Consider the following 14,351-nt stretch of genomic DNA (forward strand, 5'->3'; position numbering starts at 1 on the left):
AATCGAGGTGAATAGCGACACCACATCGAAAGAGACCATCACTTCGTCGTCGTCTATTGCCACGTCACAAACTTTTTCAATGAAATTGCAGCAGTTGCTTACATGCGTGGAGCCCTTCCCGACGAGTGGAGACAGAATTTTGTGCAGGTATCCGGACAAATTGTAGAGAGGGGACCGGGTGTAGTCAACGATTGGACGCAGGGGGACATTAGGCTTGTGAACCTTCGGTAGGCTGTACAGTGCAGGTGCGGCGCCATTATGGCTCAGAAGCGAATATTATAGAGGCTTGCGCTCGGGAGGAACGAAGCGAAACACATCCGCCAGGAGTGTCTGTAAGTCCCTCTGTACTTTCAAGGTCGGGTCCCGAGTGAGTCGGACGTACGTGTCCTGGTCATCCCGCAGAGCCAGTACCTTGCTTTTGTAGACAGACGTGTCAATTATTACCGTCAAATTCCCCTTGTCAGCCGGACGAATCACGATTTCGGTGTTCGCCTGGAGTCGCTTCACAGCCTTCCGTTCATCCGCAGAAAGGGGCGAGACGAACTTCCGCGGTGCAGCCCAGAAAGTACGCCAATAGCGCGGGAGCGCGCCTCGTCACGGCGGGACGGATCATCTTGGTTAACCGCACACTCCACCGCACACACAACCTTTCTTACGTCAGGGGCAGGAGCGACATTGAAGTTCCGCCCAAGTTCCAGGACGGAGGCCTCGGCCGAGTCGACTTTGAGCGTGGCAAGGTTGTACACCGTTGTCTTGTTTGGCTGACGGTACGGCCTGGCTTTTTTTAAAGTCTGCAAAGCTTGACACTATGCACGGACTGTGACCGGCGAGCGTGTACATTGGCTTGAATGTTGGCGTGTAGCTGGATGCTTGCAAAATGGTCCGGACAGTGGTTCTCCAGGCGGCGTCGTACAAAAAACGCTTCGTTTTCTAGCTTTCTAATGGCGTCACGGCAGTCCATTTATCTGGCCTGTAGCAACATTCTCTGTGCCTTTGCGATGACGCTATAACCAAACTTGGAAGGTACAGGCCTGTTTAGGTGCAAAAAACGCGGAATGAGTCCCCGAGCTTGGCAGGTTAGGTTGAAGTCCAGATGTTCATGAAATGCGGCAACGCGGGTTGTGAGGGAAACATAACGGCGAATTTCGGTGATAACGGGTTGGCTATTCGCCGGGCGAAGGTTGATGACGTGGTGCGTAGTTATGAGTTGAGGTGGCACACGTGCCTGCGTGTAAGCTGCGGAACGCGCAAGTGGGCGGAAAGGACAGGCTTCCAAGAGAATCGTTTTCTGGCATAGTCTAAAAGATTTCCTGCGCAGATTGCGATTTCGCTTACATAGGTGAATCGGGTGACTTCAAACAGAGATTACGGCAGCACCAGAACGATATCAAAAACAAGCGTGTGGCGTCGAATGCTCTTGCCGAGCATGTGGGTGCAACGGGCCATGGGATTGATTGGGATCATTCGACAATCATCGGCCAAGAAAGGAACTTCGGATCGCGGCTCTATCTCGAGTCTCTAGAAATACAGACGACACGTCATACACTTAATCGAAATGAAGGATCTCTCCCCCGTCGTACAGACGCTGCCTACGTCACGTGCTCACGAAAATAAGCCTGCATGAACTTTTATTCGCCTCATTATGAACAAGGCTTCAGTAACGAAGCCGAAACGTCTTGTTGTTGTTTTAAAGTTTTTAAGTTTCTTTTCGTCGGTGTCTCCGCTTCAACTCCAACATATTTCCGGACCAGACGGGTTTCCGTAAAACCCTCGACTTCAAAAGGAAAGGATGCTAACGAGCAGAGGACTGATACGGGAATTCGACACCAATGAGTCGTAATGAAATGTGCGTTCAGAAATTGGACAATGGAGATACCGTATTGACACAACGGAAGCCCGGTTTCACGTTCGGGCCGTGAGGCCAGATATTTTGTCAGAGTTTTTCGGTCGACTAAGCCGTCTTAGGGGAAATGCATTAGTTTTTATCACAGGGCGCCATCGGTCTTGTCAACAACTTTCGCTTAGAAACTATGCAAAAGGAATGGATGATAACGAACAGAGGACTGGTACAGGTATTGGACACTAATGAGTCGTAATGAAATATGAATTCAGAAATCGGACAATCTGATACCGTGTTGACACAATGAATGCCCGGTTTCGCGCTCTGGCAGTGAGGCCAGATATCTTGTCAGAGCAGTTCGGTCGACAAACCCGGCTATGGGAAATGCACTATTTTTCTTCACAAGGCGCCATCAGTCTTGTGACAGAACTTTCGCTTATAAACTACGCAAAAGGAAAGGATAATAACGACCAGATGACCGATACCGGTGTTGGACAGTAATGAGTCATAATGAAATGTGCGTTCAGAAATTGGACAATGCAGATACCGTACTGACACAATGAAAGCGCGGTTTCGCGTTCGGGCACTGAGGCATGATATCTTGTAATATCTTTTCGGTCGACTAACCCGGCTATGGGGAAATGCATTAGTTTTTTTCACAGGGTGCGATCGGTCTTGTGAACAACTTTCGCTTACAAACTACGCAAAAGGAAAGGATGATAACGATTGGAGGACCGATATGGGTATTGGACACTAATGAGTCGTAATGAAATGTGCGTGCAGAAATTGGACAATGCAGATACTGTATTGACACAATGGAAGCGCAGGTTCGCGCTCGGGCAGTAAGGCCTGATATCTTGTCAGAGCTTTTTGGTCGGCTCAGCCGGCTATAAGGAAATGTATTTGTGCTTTTTATGGGGCACCATCGGTCTTGTCAAAAACTTTCGCTAATAAAGTACACAACACGTAAGGCGGATAACGACCAGAGGACCGAAATGGGTATTGGACTCTAATGATTCGTAATAAAATGTGGGTTCAGAAATTGGACAATGCAGGTACCGTATTGACACAATGGAAGCCCAGTTTCGCGCTCGGACGGTGAGGCCTGATATCTTGTCAGAGCTTTTCGGCCTACTAACTCGGCTATGGGGAAATGAATTAGTTTTTTTCACAGGCACCATCGGTCTTGTGAACAACTTTCGCTTATAAACTACGCCAATGGAAAGGATGATAACGACTGGAAGAGCGATATGGGTATTGAACACTAATAAGTCGTAATGAAATGTGCGTGCAGAAATTGGACAATGCAAATGCCGTATTGACACAATGGAAGCGCAGTTTCGCGCTCGGGCAGTGAGGCCAGATATCTTGTCAGAGCTTTTCGGTCGACTAACCTGGCAATGGGGAAATGCATTAGTTTTTTCACAGGCTGCCATCGGTCTTGTTAAAATGTTTCGCTTATAAAGTACACAACAGGAAAGGCGGATAACGACCAGAGGACCGATATGGGTATTTGACTGTGATAAGTGGTAATGAAATTCGCTTGCAGAAATGAGCCAATGCAGATACCATATTGACAAAATGCAAGCGCAGTTTCGCGTTCGGGCAGTGAGGCCAGATATGTTGTCATAGTTTTTCGGCCGACTAACCCGGCTATGGGGAAATGAATACCTTTTTTTCACGGGCACCATCGGTCTTGTGAACAACTTTCGCTTATAAACTACGCAAAAGGAAAGGATGATAATGACTGGAGGACCGATATGGGTATTGAACACTAATAAGTCGTAATAAAATGTGCGTGCAGAAATTGGACAATGCAGATACCGTATTGGCACAATGGAAGCGCAGTTTCGCGCTCGGGCAGTGAGGCCAGATATCTTGTCAGAGCTTTTCGGTCGACTAACCCGGCTATGGGGAAATGCAGTAGATTTTTTCACAGGGTGCCATCGGTCTCATCAAAAACTTTCGCTTATAAAGTACACAACAGGAAATGCGGATAACGACCGGACGACCGATATGGGTATTTGACTCTGATGAGTGGTAATGAAATTTTCGTGCAGAAATTGGACAATGCAGATGCCGTATTGACACAATGAAAGCGCAGTTTCCCGTTCGGGCATTCAGGCCTGATATCTTGTCTGAGCTTATCGGTCGGCTCAGCCGGCTATGAGGAAATGCATTTGTGTTTTTCATGGGGCACCAACGGTATTGTCAAAAACTTTCGCTTATAAAGTACACAACAGGAAAGGCGGACAACGACCAGAGGACCGATGTGGGTATTCGACTCTGCTTAGCGGTAAGAAAATGGTGTTCAGAAATTGGACAATGCATATACCGTAAGCGCGGTTTCGCGTTCGGGCAGTGAGGTCACATATCTTGTCATAGTTTTTCGGCCGACTAACCCGGCTATGGGGAAATGAATAACTTTTTTTCACGGGCACCATCGGTCTTGTGAACAACTTTCGCTTATAAACTACGCAAAAGGAAAGCATGAATACGACTGGAGGACCAATATGCGTATTGAACACAAATAAGTCGTAATGAAATGTGCGTGCAGAAATTGGACAATGCAGATACCGTATTGACACAATGGTAGCGCAGTTTCGCGCTCGGGCAGTGAGACTTGATATATTGTCAGAGCGTTTCGGTCGGCTCAGCCATCTATGAGGAAATGCATTTGTGTTTTTCATGGGGCACCATCGGTCTTGTCAAAAACTTTCGCCAATAAAGTACAAAACAGGAAAGGCGGATAACGACCAGAGGACCGATATGGGTATTTGACACTGATGAGTCGTAATAAAATGTGCGTGCAGAAATTGGACAATGCAGATGCCGTATTGACGCAATGGAAGCGCGGTTTCGCGCTGGGGCAGTGAGGCCAGTTATCTTCCCATAGCTTTTCGGCCGACTATCCCGGCTATGGGGAAATGCAGTAGATTTTTTCACAGGGTGCCATCGGTCTTGTCAAAAACTTTCGCTTATAAAGTACACAACAGGAAAGGCGGATAACGACCAGAAGACCGATAGGGGTATTTGACTGTGATGAGTGGTAAGGAAATGTGTGTTCAGAAATTGGACAATGGAGATGCCGTATTGACACAATGGAAGCGCAGTTTCCCGCTCGGGCATTGAGGCCAGATATCTTGTCAGAGCTTTTCGGTCGACTAACCCGGCTATGGGGAAATGCATTTGTTTTTTTCATGGGGCACCAACGGTCTTGTCGAAAAGTTTAGCTTATAAGGCACTTAACAGAAAAGGCGGATAACGACCAGAGGACCGATATGTGTATTTGGCTCTGATGGGTGGTAATGAAATCTGCGTGCAGAAATTGGACAATGCAGATGCCGTATTGACACAATGGAACCGCATTTTCCCGTTCGGGCAGTGAGGATGATATCTTGTCAGAGCTTTTCGCTCGGCTCAGCCGGCAATGAGGAATTGCATTTGTGTTTTTCATGGGGCACTATAGGTCTTTTCAAAAACTTTCGCTTATAAAGTACTTAATAGGAAAGGCGGATAACGACCAGAGGACCGATATGGGTATTTGACTCTGATGAGTGGTAAGGAAGTGTGTGTTCAGAAATTGGACATTGCAGATACCGTATTGACACAATGCAAGCGCGGTTTCGTGCTCGGGCAGGGATGCCAGATATCTTGTCAGAGCTTTTCGGCCGACTAACACGGCTATGGGGAAATGAATAAGTTTTTTTCACGGGCACCATCGGTCTTGTGAACAACTTTCGCTTATAAACTGCGCAAAAGGAAAGGGTGAGATTGACTGGAGGACCGATATGGGTATTGAACACTAATAAGTCGTAATGAAATGTACGTGCAGAAATTGGACAATGCAGATGCCGTATTGGCACAATGGAAGCGCAGTTTCGCGCTCGGGAAGTGAAGCCAGATATCTTGTCAGAGCTTTTTCGTCGACTAACCCGGCCATGGGGAAATGCAGTAGATTTTTTCACAGGGTGCCATCGGTCTTGTAAAACTTTCGCTTATAAAGTACACAACAGGAAATGCGGATAACGACCAGAGGACCGAAATGGGTATTTTACACTAATGAGTCGTAATGAAATGTGTGTGCAAAAATTGGACAGCGCAGATACCGTATTGACACAATGGAACCGCGGTTTCGCTCTCGGGAAGTGAAGCGTGATATCTTGTCAGAGCTTTTCGGCTGACAAACCCGGATATGGGTAAATTAATTAGTTTTTTGCAAGGGCACCATCGGTCTTGTGAACAACTTTCGCTGATAAACTAAGCAAAAGGAAAGGATGATAACGACTTGAAGACCCCATATCGGTATTGAACACAAATAAGTCTTAATGAAATGTGCGTGCAGAAATTGGACAATGCAGATACCGTATTGACACAATGGAAGCGCCGTTTCGCGCTCGGGCAGTGAGGCCAGATATCTTGTCAGAGCTTTTCGGTCGACTAACCCGGCTAAAGGGAACTGCATTAGTTTTTTTCACGGTCACCATCGGTCTTGTGAGCAACTTTCGCTTATAAACTACGCAAAAGGAAAGGATGATAGCCACTGGAGGACCGATATATGTATGTGACTCTGATGAGTGGTAATGAAATTTGAGTGCAGAAATTGGACAATGCAGATGCCGTATTGACACAATGGAACCGCATTTTCCCGTTCGGGCAGTGAGGCCTGATATCTTGTCAGAGCTTTTCGCTCGGCTCAGCCGGCTATGAGGAATTGCATTTATTTTTTTCATGGGGCACCATCGGTCTTTTCGAAAACTTTCGCTTATAAAGTCCACAACAGGAAATGCGGATAACGACCAGAGGACCGTAATGGGTATTTGATTCTGATGAGTGGTAAGGAAGTGTGTGTTCAGAAATTGGACAATGCAGATACCGTATTGACACACGGTAAGCGCGGTTTCGTGCTCGGACAGGGAGCCCAGATATCTTGTCAGAGCTTTTCGGCCTTCTAAACCGGCTATGGGGAAATGAATTTGTTTTTTTCATGGGCACCATCGGTCTTATGAACAACTTTCGCTTATAAACTACGCAAAAGGAAAGGATGATAACGACTGGAGGACCGCGGGTATTGGACACTAATGAGTCGTAATGAAATGTGTGTGTAGAAATTGGACAATGCAGGTACCATATTGACACAATGGAACCGCGATTTCGCTCTCGGGCAGTGAAGCAGAGCTTTTCGGCTGACTAACCCGGCTATGGGTAAATGAATTAGTTTTTTGCACGGGCACCATTGGTCTTGTGAACAACTTTCGCTTATAAACTAAGCAAAAGGAAAGGATAAGAACGACTCGGAGACCGATATGGGTATTGAACACAACTACATCGTAATGAAATGTGCGTGCAGAAATTGTACAATGCAGATACCGTATTGACACAATGGAAGCGCAGTTTCGCGCTCGGGCAGTGAGGCTTGATATCTTGCCAGAGCTTTTCGGGCGGCTCAGCCGTTTATGAGGAAATGCATTTGTGTTTTTCATGGGGCACCATCAGTCTTGTCAGAAACTTTCGCCTATAAAGTACACAACAGGAAAGGCGGATAATGACCGGAGAACCAATATGGGTATTTGACTCTTATGAGTGGTAATAAAATTTGCGTGCAGAAATTGGACAATACAGATGCCGTATTGACACAATGGAAGCGCAGTATCCCGTTCGGGCATTGAGGCCTGATATCTTGTCAGAGCTTGTCGGTCGGCTCAGCCGGCTATGAGGAAATGCATTTGTGTTTTTCAAGGGGCACCAACGGTCTTGTCGAAAACTTTTGCTTATAAAGTACTTAACAGAAAAGGCGGACAACGACCAGAGGAACGATGTGGGTATTTGACTCTGATGAGCGTTAAGGAAATATGTGTTCAGAAATTGGACAATGCAGATACCGTAAGCGCGTTTTCGCGCTCGGGAAGTGAGGTCACATATCTTGTCACAGCTTTTCGGCCGACGAACCCGGCTATGGGGAAATAATAAGTTTTTTTCACGGGCACCATCGGTCTTGTGAACAACTTTCGCTTCTAAACTACGCAAAACGAAAGGATGATAACGACTAGAGGACCGATATGGGTATTGAACACTAATAAGTACTAACGAAATGTGCGTGCTGAAATTGGACAATGCAGATACCGTATTGACACAATTGAAGCGCAGTTTCGCGTTCGGGCAGTGAGACCAGATATCTTGTCAAAGATTTTCAGCCATCTAACCCGGCTATGGCGAATTGAATTAGTTTTTTCACGGGCACCATCGGTTTTGTGAACAACTTTCGCTTATAAACTACGCAAAAGGAAAGGATGATAACGACTTGAGGACCAATATTCTTATTGAACACAAATAAGTCGTAATGAAATGTGCGTGCAGAAATTGGACAATGCAGATATCGTATTGACACAATGGAAGCGCCGTTTCGCGCTCGGGCAGTGAGGCCAGATATCTTGTCAGAGCTTTTCGGTCGACTAACCCGGCTAAAGGGAACTGCATTAGTTTTTTTCACGGTCACCATCGGTCTTGTGAGCAACTTTCGCTTATAAACTACGCAAAAGGAAAGGATGATAGCCACTGGAGGACCGATATAGTTATGTGACTCTGATGAGTGGTAATGAAATTTGCTTGCAGAAATTGTACAATGCAGATGCCGTATTGACACAATGGAAGCGCAGTTTCGCGCTCGGGCAGTGAGGCTTGATTTCTTGTCATAGCTTTTCGGTCGGCTCAGCCGGCTATGAGGAAATGCATTTGTGTTTTTCATGGGGCACCATCGGTCTTGTCAAAAACGTTCGCTTATAAAGTTCACAACAGGAAAGGCAGATAACGACCAGAGGACCGAAATGGGTATTTGACTCTTATGAGTGGTATTGAAATGTGTGTTCAGAAATTGGACAATGCATATACCGTATTGACACAATGGAAGCGCGGTTTCGCGCTCGGGCAATGATTCCAGATATCTCGTGAGACCTTTTCGTCCGACAAACCCGGCTGTGGGGAAATTATTTAGTTTTTTTCACGGCACCATCGGCCTTGTCAAAAATTTTCGCTTATAAAATACACAACAGGAAAGACAGATAACGACCGGAGGACCGATATGGGTATTTGACTCTGATGAGTGGTAATGAAATTTGCGTGCAGAAATAGGACAATGCAGATGCCGTATTGACACAATGGAAGCGCAGTTTCCCGATCGGGCAGTGAGGCCAGATATCTTGTCAGAGCTTTTCGGTCGGCTCAGCCGGCAATGAGGAATTGCATTGGTGTTTTTCATGGGGCACGATCGGTCTTTTCAAAAACGTTCGCTTATAAAATACTTAACAGGAAAGGCGGATAACGACCAGAGGACCGATATGGGTATTTGACTGTGATGAGTGGTAAGGAAGTGTGTGTTCAGAAATTGGACAATGCAGATACCGTATTGACACAATGGAAGCGCGGTTTCGCCTTCGGGCAGTGCGGCCTGGTATCTTGTCAGAGCTTTTTGGTCGGCTCAGCCGTCTATGAGGAAATGCATTTGTTTTTTTCATGGGGCTCCATCGGTCTTGTCAAGAACTTTCGCTTATAAAGTACACAACAGGAAAGGCAGATAACGACCGGAGGACCGATATGGGTATTTGACTCTGATGACTGGTAATGAAATTTGCGTGCAGAAATAGGACAATGCAGATGCCATATTGACAAAATGCAAGCGCAGTTTTCCGTTCGGGCAGTGAGGCCAGATATCTTGTCAGAGCTTTTCGGTCGGCTCAGCCGGCTATGAGGAATTGCATTTGTGTTTTTCATTGGGCACCATCGGTCTTTTCGAAAACTTTCGCTTATAAAGTACTTAACAGGAAAGGCGGATAACGAGTAAAGGACCGATATGGGTATTTGACTGTGATGAGTGGTAAGGAAATGTGTGTTCAGAAATTTGACGATTCAGATACCGTATTGACACAATGGAAGCGCGGTTTCGCGTTCGGGCAGTGAGGCCAGATATCTTGTCAAAGCTTTTAAGCCATCTAACCCGGCTATGGGAAAATGAATTAGTTTTTTTCATGTTCACCATCGTTCTTGTGAACAACTTTCGCTTATAAACTACGCAATAGGAAAGGATGATAACGACTGGAGGACCGATATGGGTATTGGACACTAATGAGTCGCAATGAAATGTGCGTGCAGAAATTGGACAATGCAGATACCGTATTGCAACAATGGAAGCGCAGTTTCGCGCTCTGGCAGTAAGGCCTGATATCTTGTCAGAGCTTTTCGGTCGGCTCAGCCGGCTATAAGGAAATGTGTTTGTGCTTTTTATGGGGCACCATCGGTCTTGTCAAAAACTTCCGCTAATAAAGTACACAACAGGAAAAGCAGATAACGACCAGAGGACCGAAATGGGTATTTGACTCTAATGATTCGTAATGAAATGAGCGTTCAGAAATTGGACAATGCAGATGCCGTATTGACACAATGGAAGCGCTGTTTCGCGCTCGGGCAGTGAGGCTTGATTTCTTGTGATAGCTTTTCGGTCGGCTCAGCCGGCTATGAGGAAATACATTTGTGTTTTTCATGGGGCACCATCGGTCTTGTCAAAAACGTTCGCTTATAAAGTACACAACACGAAAGGCAGATAACGACCAGAGGACCGAAATGGGTATTTGACTCTTGTGAGTGGTATTGAAATGTGTGTTCAGAAATTGGACAATGCATATACCGTATTGACACAATGGAAGCGCGGTTTCGCGCTCGGGCAATGATTCCAAATATCTTGTCAGACCTTTTCGTCCGACTAAACCGGCTGTGGGGAAATTATTATTTTTTTTTTCACGGGCACCATCGGTCTTGTGAACAACTTTCGCTTATATACTACGCAAAAGGAAAGGATGATAACGACTGGAGGACCGATATGGGTATTGGACACTAATGAGTCGCAATGAAATGTGCGTGCAGAAACTGGACAATGCAGATACCGTATTGAAACAATGGAAGCGCGGTTTCGTGCTCGGGCAGACAGGCCAGATATCTTGTCAGAGCTTTTCGGTCGGCTCAGCTGGCTATGAGGAAATGCATTTGTATTTTTCATGGGGCACCATCGGTCTTGTCAAAAACTTTCGCTTATAAAGTACACAACAGGAAAGGCAGATAACGACCGGATGACCGATATGGGTATTTGACTCGGATGAGTGGTAATGAAACTTGCGTGCAGAAATTGGACAATGCAGATGCCGTATTGACACAACGGAAGCGCAGTTTCGCGCTCGGGCAGTGAGGCCAGATATCTTTTCAGAGCTTTTCGGTCGACTAACCCGGGTTAGGGGAACGGCATAATTTTTTTTCGCGGGCACCTTCGGTCTTGTGAGCAACTTTCGCTCATAAACTACGCAAAAGGAAAGGATGATAGCGACTGGAGGACCGATATGGGTATGTGACTCTGATGAGTGGTAATGAAATTTGCGTACAGAAATTGGACAATGCAGATACCGCATTGACACAATTGAATCCCAGTTTCGCACTCGGGCAGTGAGGCCAGATATCTTGTCAAAGCTTTTCAGCCAGCTAACCCGGCTATGGGAAAATGAATTAGTTTTTTCATGGGCACCATCGATCTTGTAAACAACTTTCGCTTACAAACTACGCAAAAGGAAAGGATGATAGCGACTTGAGGACCGAAATTTGTATTCGACTCTGATGAGTGGTAATGAAATTTGCGTGCACAAATTGGACAATGCAGATGCCGTATTGACACAATGGAAGCGCTGTTTCGCGCGCGCACAGTGAGGCTTGATTTCATGTGATAGCTTTTCGGTCGGCTCAGCCGGCTATGAGGAAATGCATTTGTGTTTTTCATGGGGCACCATCGGTCTTGTCAAAAACGTTCGCTTATAAAGTACACAACACGAAAGGCAGATAACGACCAGAGGACCGATATGGGTATTTGACTCTTGTGAGTGGTATTGAAATGTGTGTTCAGAAATTGGACAATGCATATACCGTATTGACACAATGGAAGCGCGGTTTCGCGCTCGGGCAATGATTCCAAATATCTTGTCAGACCTTTTCGTCTGACTAACCCAGCTGTGGGGAAATTATTTTTTTTTTCACGGGCACCATCGGTCTTGTGAACAACTTTCGCTTATAAACTACGCAAAAGGAAAGGATGATAACGACTGGAGGACCGATATGGGTATTTGACTCTGATTAGTGGTAATGAAATTTAGGTGCAGAAATTGGACACAACAGATGACGTATTGACACAATGGAAGCGCAGCTTCGCGTTCGGGCAGTGAGGCCAGATATCTTGTCAGAGCTTTTCAGTCGGCTCAGCCGTCTATGAGGAAATGCATTTGTTTTTTTCATGGGGCACCATCGGTCTTGTCAAAAACTTTCGCTTATAAAGTACACAACAGGGAAAGCAGATAACGACCGGAGGACCGATATGGGTATTTGACTCTGATGAGTGGTAATGAAATTTGCGTGCAGAAATAGGACAATGCAGATGCCGTATTGACACAATGGAAGCGCAGTTTCCCGTTCAGGCAGTGAGGCCAGATATCTTGTCAGAGCTTTTCGGTCGGCTCAGCCGGCTATGAGGAAATGCATTTGTGTTTTTCATGGGGCACCATCGGTCTTTTCGAAAACTTTCGCTTATAAAGTACTTAACAGGAAAGGCGGATAACGAGCAGAGGACCGATATGGGTATTTGACTCTGATGAGTGGTAAGGAAGTGTGTGTTCAGAAACTGGACAATGCAGATACCGTATTGAAACAATGGAAGAGAGGTTTCGTGCTCGGGCAGTGAGGCCAGATATCTTGTCAGGGCTTTTCGGCCGACTAACCCGGCTATAGGGAAATGAATAAGTTTTTTTTCATGGGCACCATCGCTCTTGTGAACAACTTTCGCTTAAAAACTACGCAAAAGGAGAGCATTATAACGACTGGCGGACCGATATGGGTATTGAACACAAAAGAGTCGTAATGAAATGTGCCTGCAGAAATTGGACAATGCAGATGCCGTATTGACACAATGGAAGCGCAGTTTCGCGCTCGGGCAGTGAGGCTTGATTTCTTGTCATAGTTTTTCGGCCTAATAACCCGGCTATGGGTAAATGAATTAGTTTTTTTCACGGGCACCATCGCTCTTGTGAACAACTTTCGCTTAAAAACTTCGCAAAAGGAAAGCATGATAACGGCTGGCGGACCGATATGGGTATTGAACACTAATAAGTCGTAATGAAATGTGCGTGCACAAATTGGACAATGCACAAATTGGACAAATTGGACAATGCATTGGCGCAATGGAAGCGCCGTTTCGCGCTCGGGCAGTGAGGCCAGATATCTTGTCAGAGCTTTTCGGTCGACTAACCCGGCTATGGGGAAATGCAGTAGATTTATTCTCAGGGTGCCATCGGTGTTGTCAAAAACTTTCGCTTATAAAGTACACAACAGGGAAAGCAGATAACGACCGGAGGACCGATATGGGTATTTGACTCTGATGAGTGGTAATGAAATCTGCGTGCAGAAATTGGACAATGCAGATGCCGTATTGACACAATGGAAGCGCAGTTTCCCTTTCGGGCAGTGAGGCCTGATATCTTGTCAGAGCTTTTCGGTCGGCTCAGCCGGCCATGAGGAAATGCATTTGTGTTTTTCATGGCGCACCAACGGTCTTTTCGAAAACTTTCGCTTATAAGGTACTTAACAGGAAAGGCGGATAATGACCATAGGACCGATATGGGTATTTGACTGTGATGAGTGGTAAGGAAGTGTGTGTTCAGAAATTGGACAATGCAGATACCGTATTGACACAATGGAAGCGCGGTTTCGCCTTCGGGCAGTGCGGCCTGGTATCTTGTCAGAGCTTTTTGGTCGGCTCAGCCGTCTATGAGGAAATGCATTTGTTTTTTTCATGGGGCTCCATCGGTCTTGTCAAGAACTTTCGCTTATAAAGTACACAACAGGAAAGGCAGATAACGACCGGAGGACCGATATGGGTATTTGACTCTGATGACTGGTAATGAAATTTGCGTGCAGAAATAGGACAATGCAGATGCCATATTGACAAAATGCAAGCGCAGTTTTCCGTTCGGGCAGTGAGGCCAGATATCTTGTCAGAGCTTTTCGGTAGGCTCAGCCGGCTAAGAGGAATTGCATTTGTGTTTTTCATTGGGCACCATCGGTCTTTTCGAAAACTTTCGCTTATAAAGTACTTAACAGGAAAGGTGGATAACGAGTAAAGGACCGATATGGGTATTTGACTGTGATGAGTGGTAAGGAAATGTGTGTTCAGAAATTTGACAATTCAGATACCGTATTGACACAATGGAAGCGCGGTTTCGCGTTCGGGCAGTGAGGCCAGATATCTTGTCAAAGCTTTTAAGCCATCTAACCCGGCTATGGGAAAATGAATTAGTTTTTTTCATGTTCACCATCGTTCTTGTGAACAACTTTCGCTTATAAACTACGCAATAGGAAAGGATGATAACGACTGGAGGACCGATATGGGTATTGGACACTAATGAGTCGCAATGAAATGTGCGTGCAGAAATTG

Source organism: Haemaphysalis longicornis, unplaced genomic scaffold, assembly GCF_048455015.1.
Source record: "Haemaphysalis longicornis isolate Haplotype H1 unplaced genomic scaffold, Haemaphysalis longicornis Haplotype H1 scaffold_13, whole genome shotgun sequence".
Taxonomy (NCBI): Eukaryota; Metazoa; Arthropoda; class Arachnida; order Ixodida; family Ixodidae; genus Haemaphysalis; species Haemaphysalis longicornis.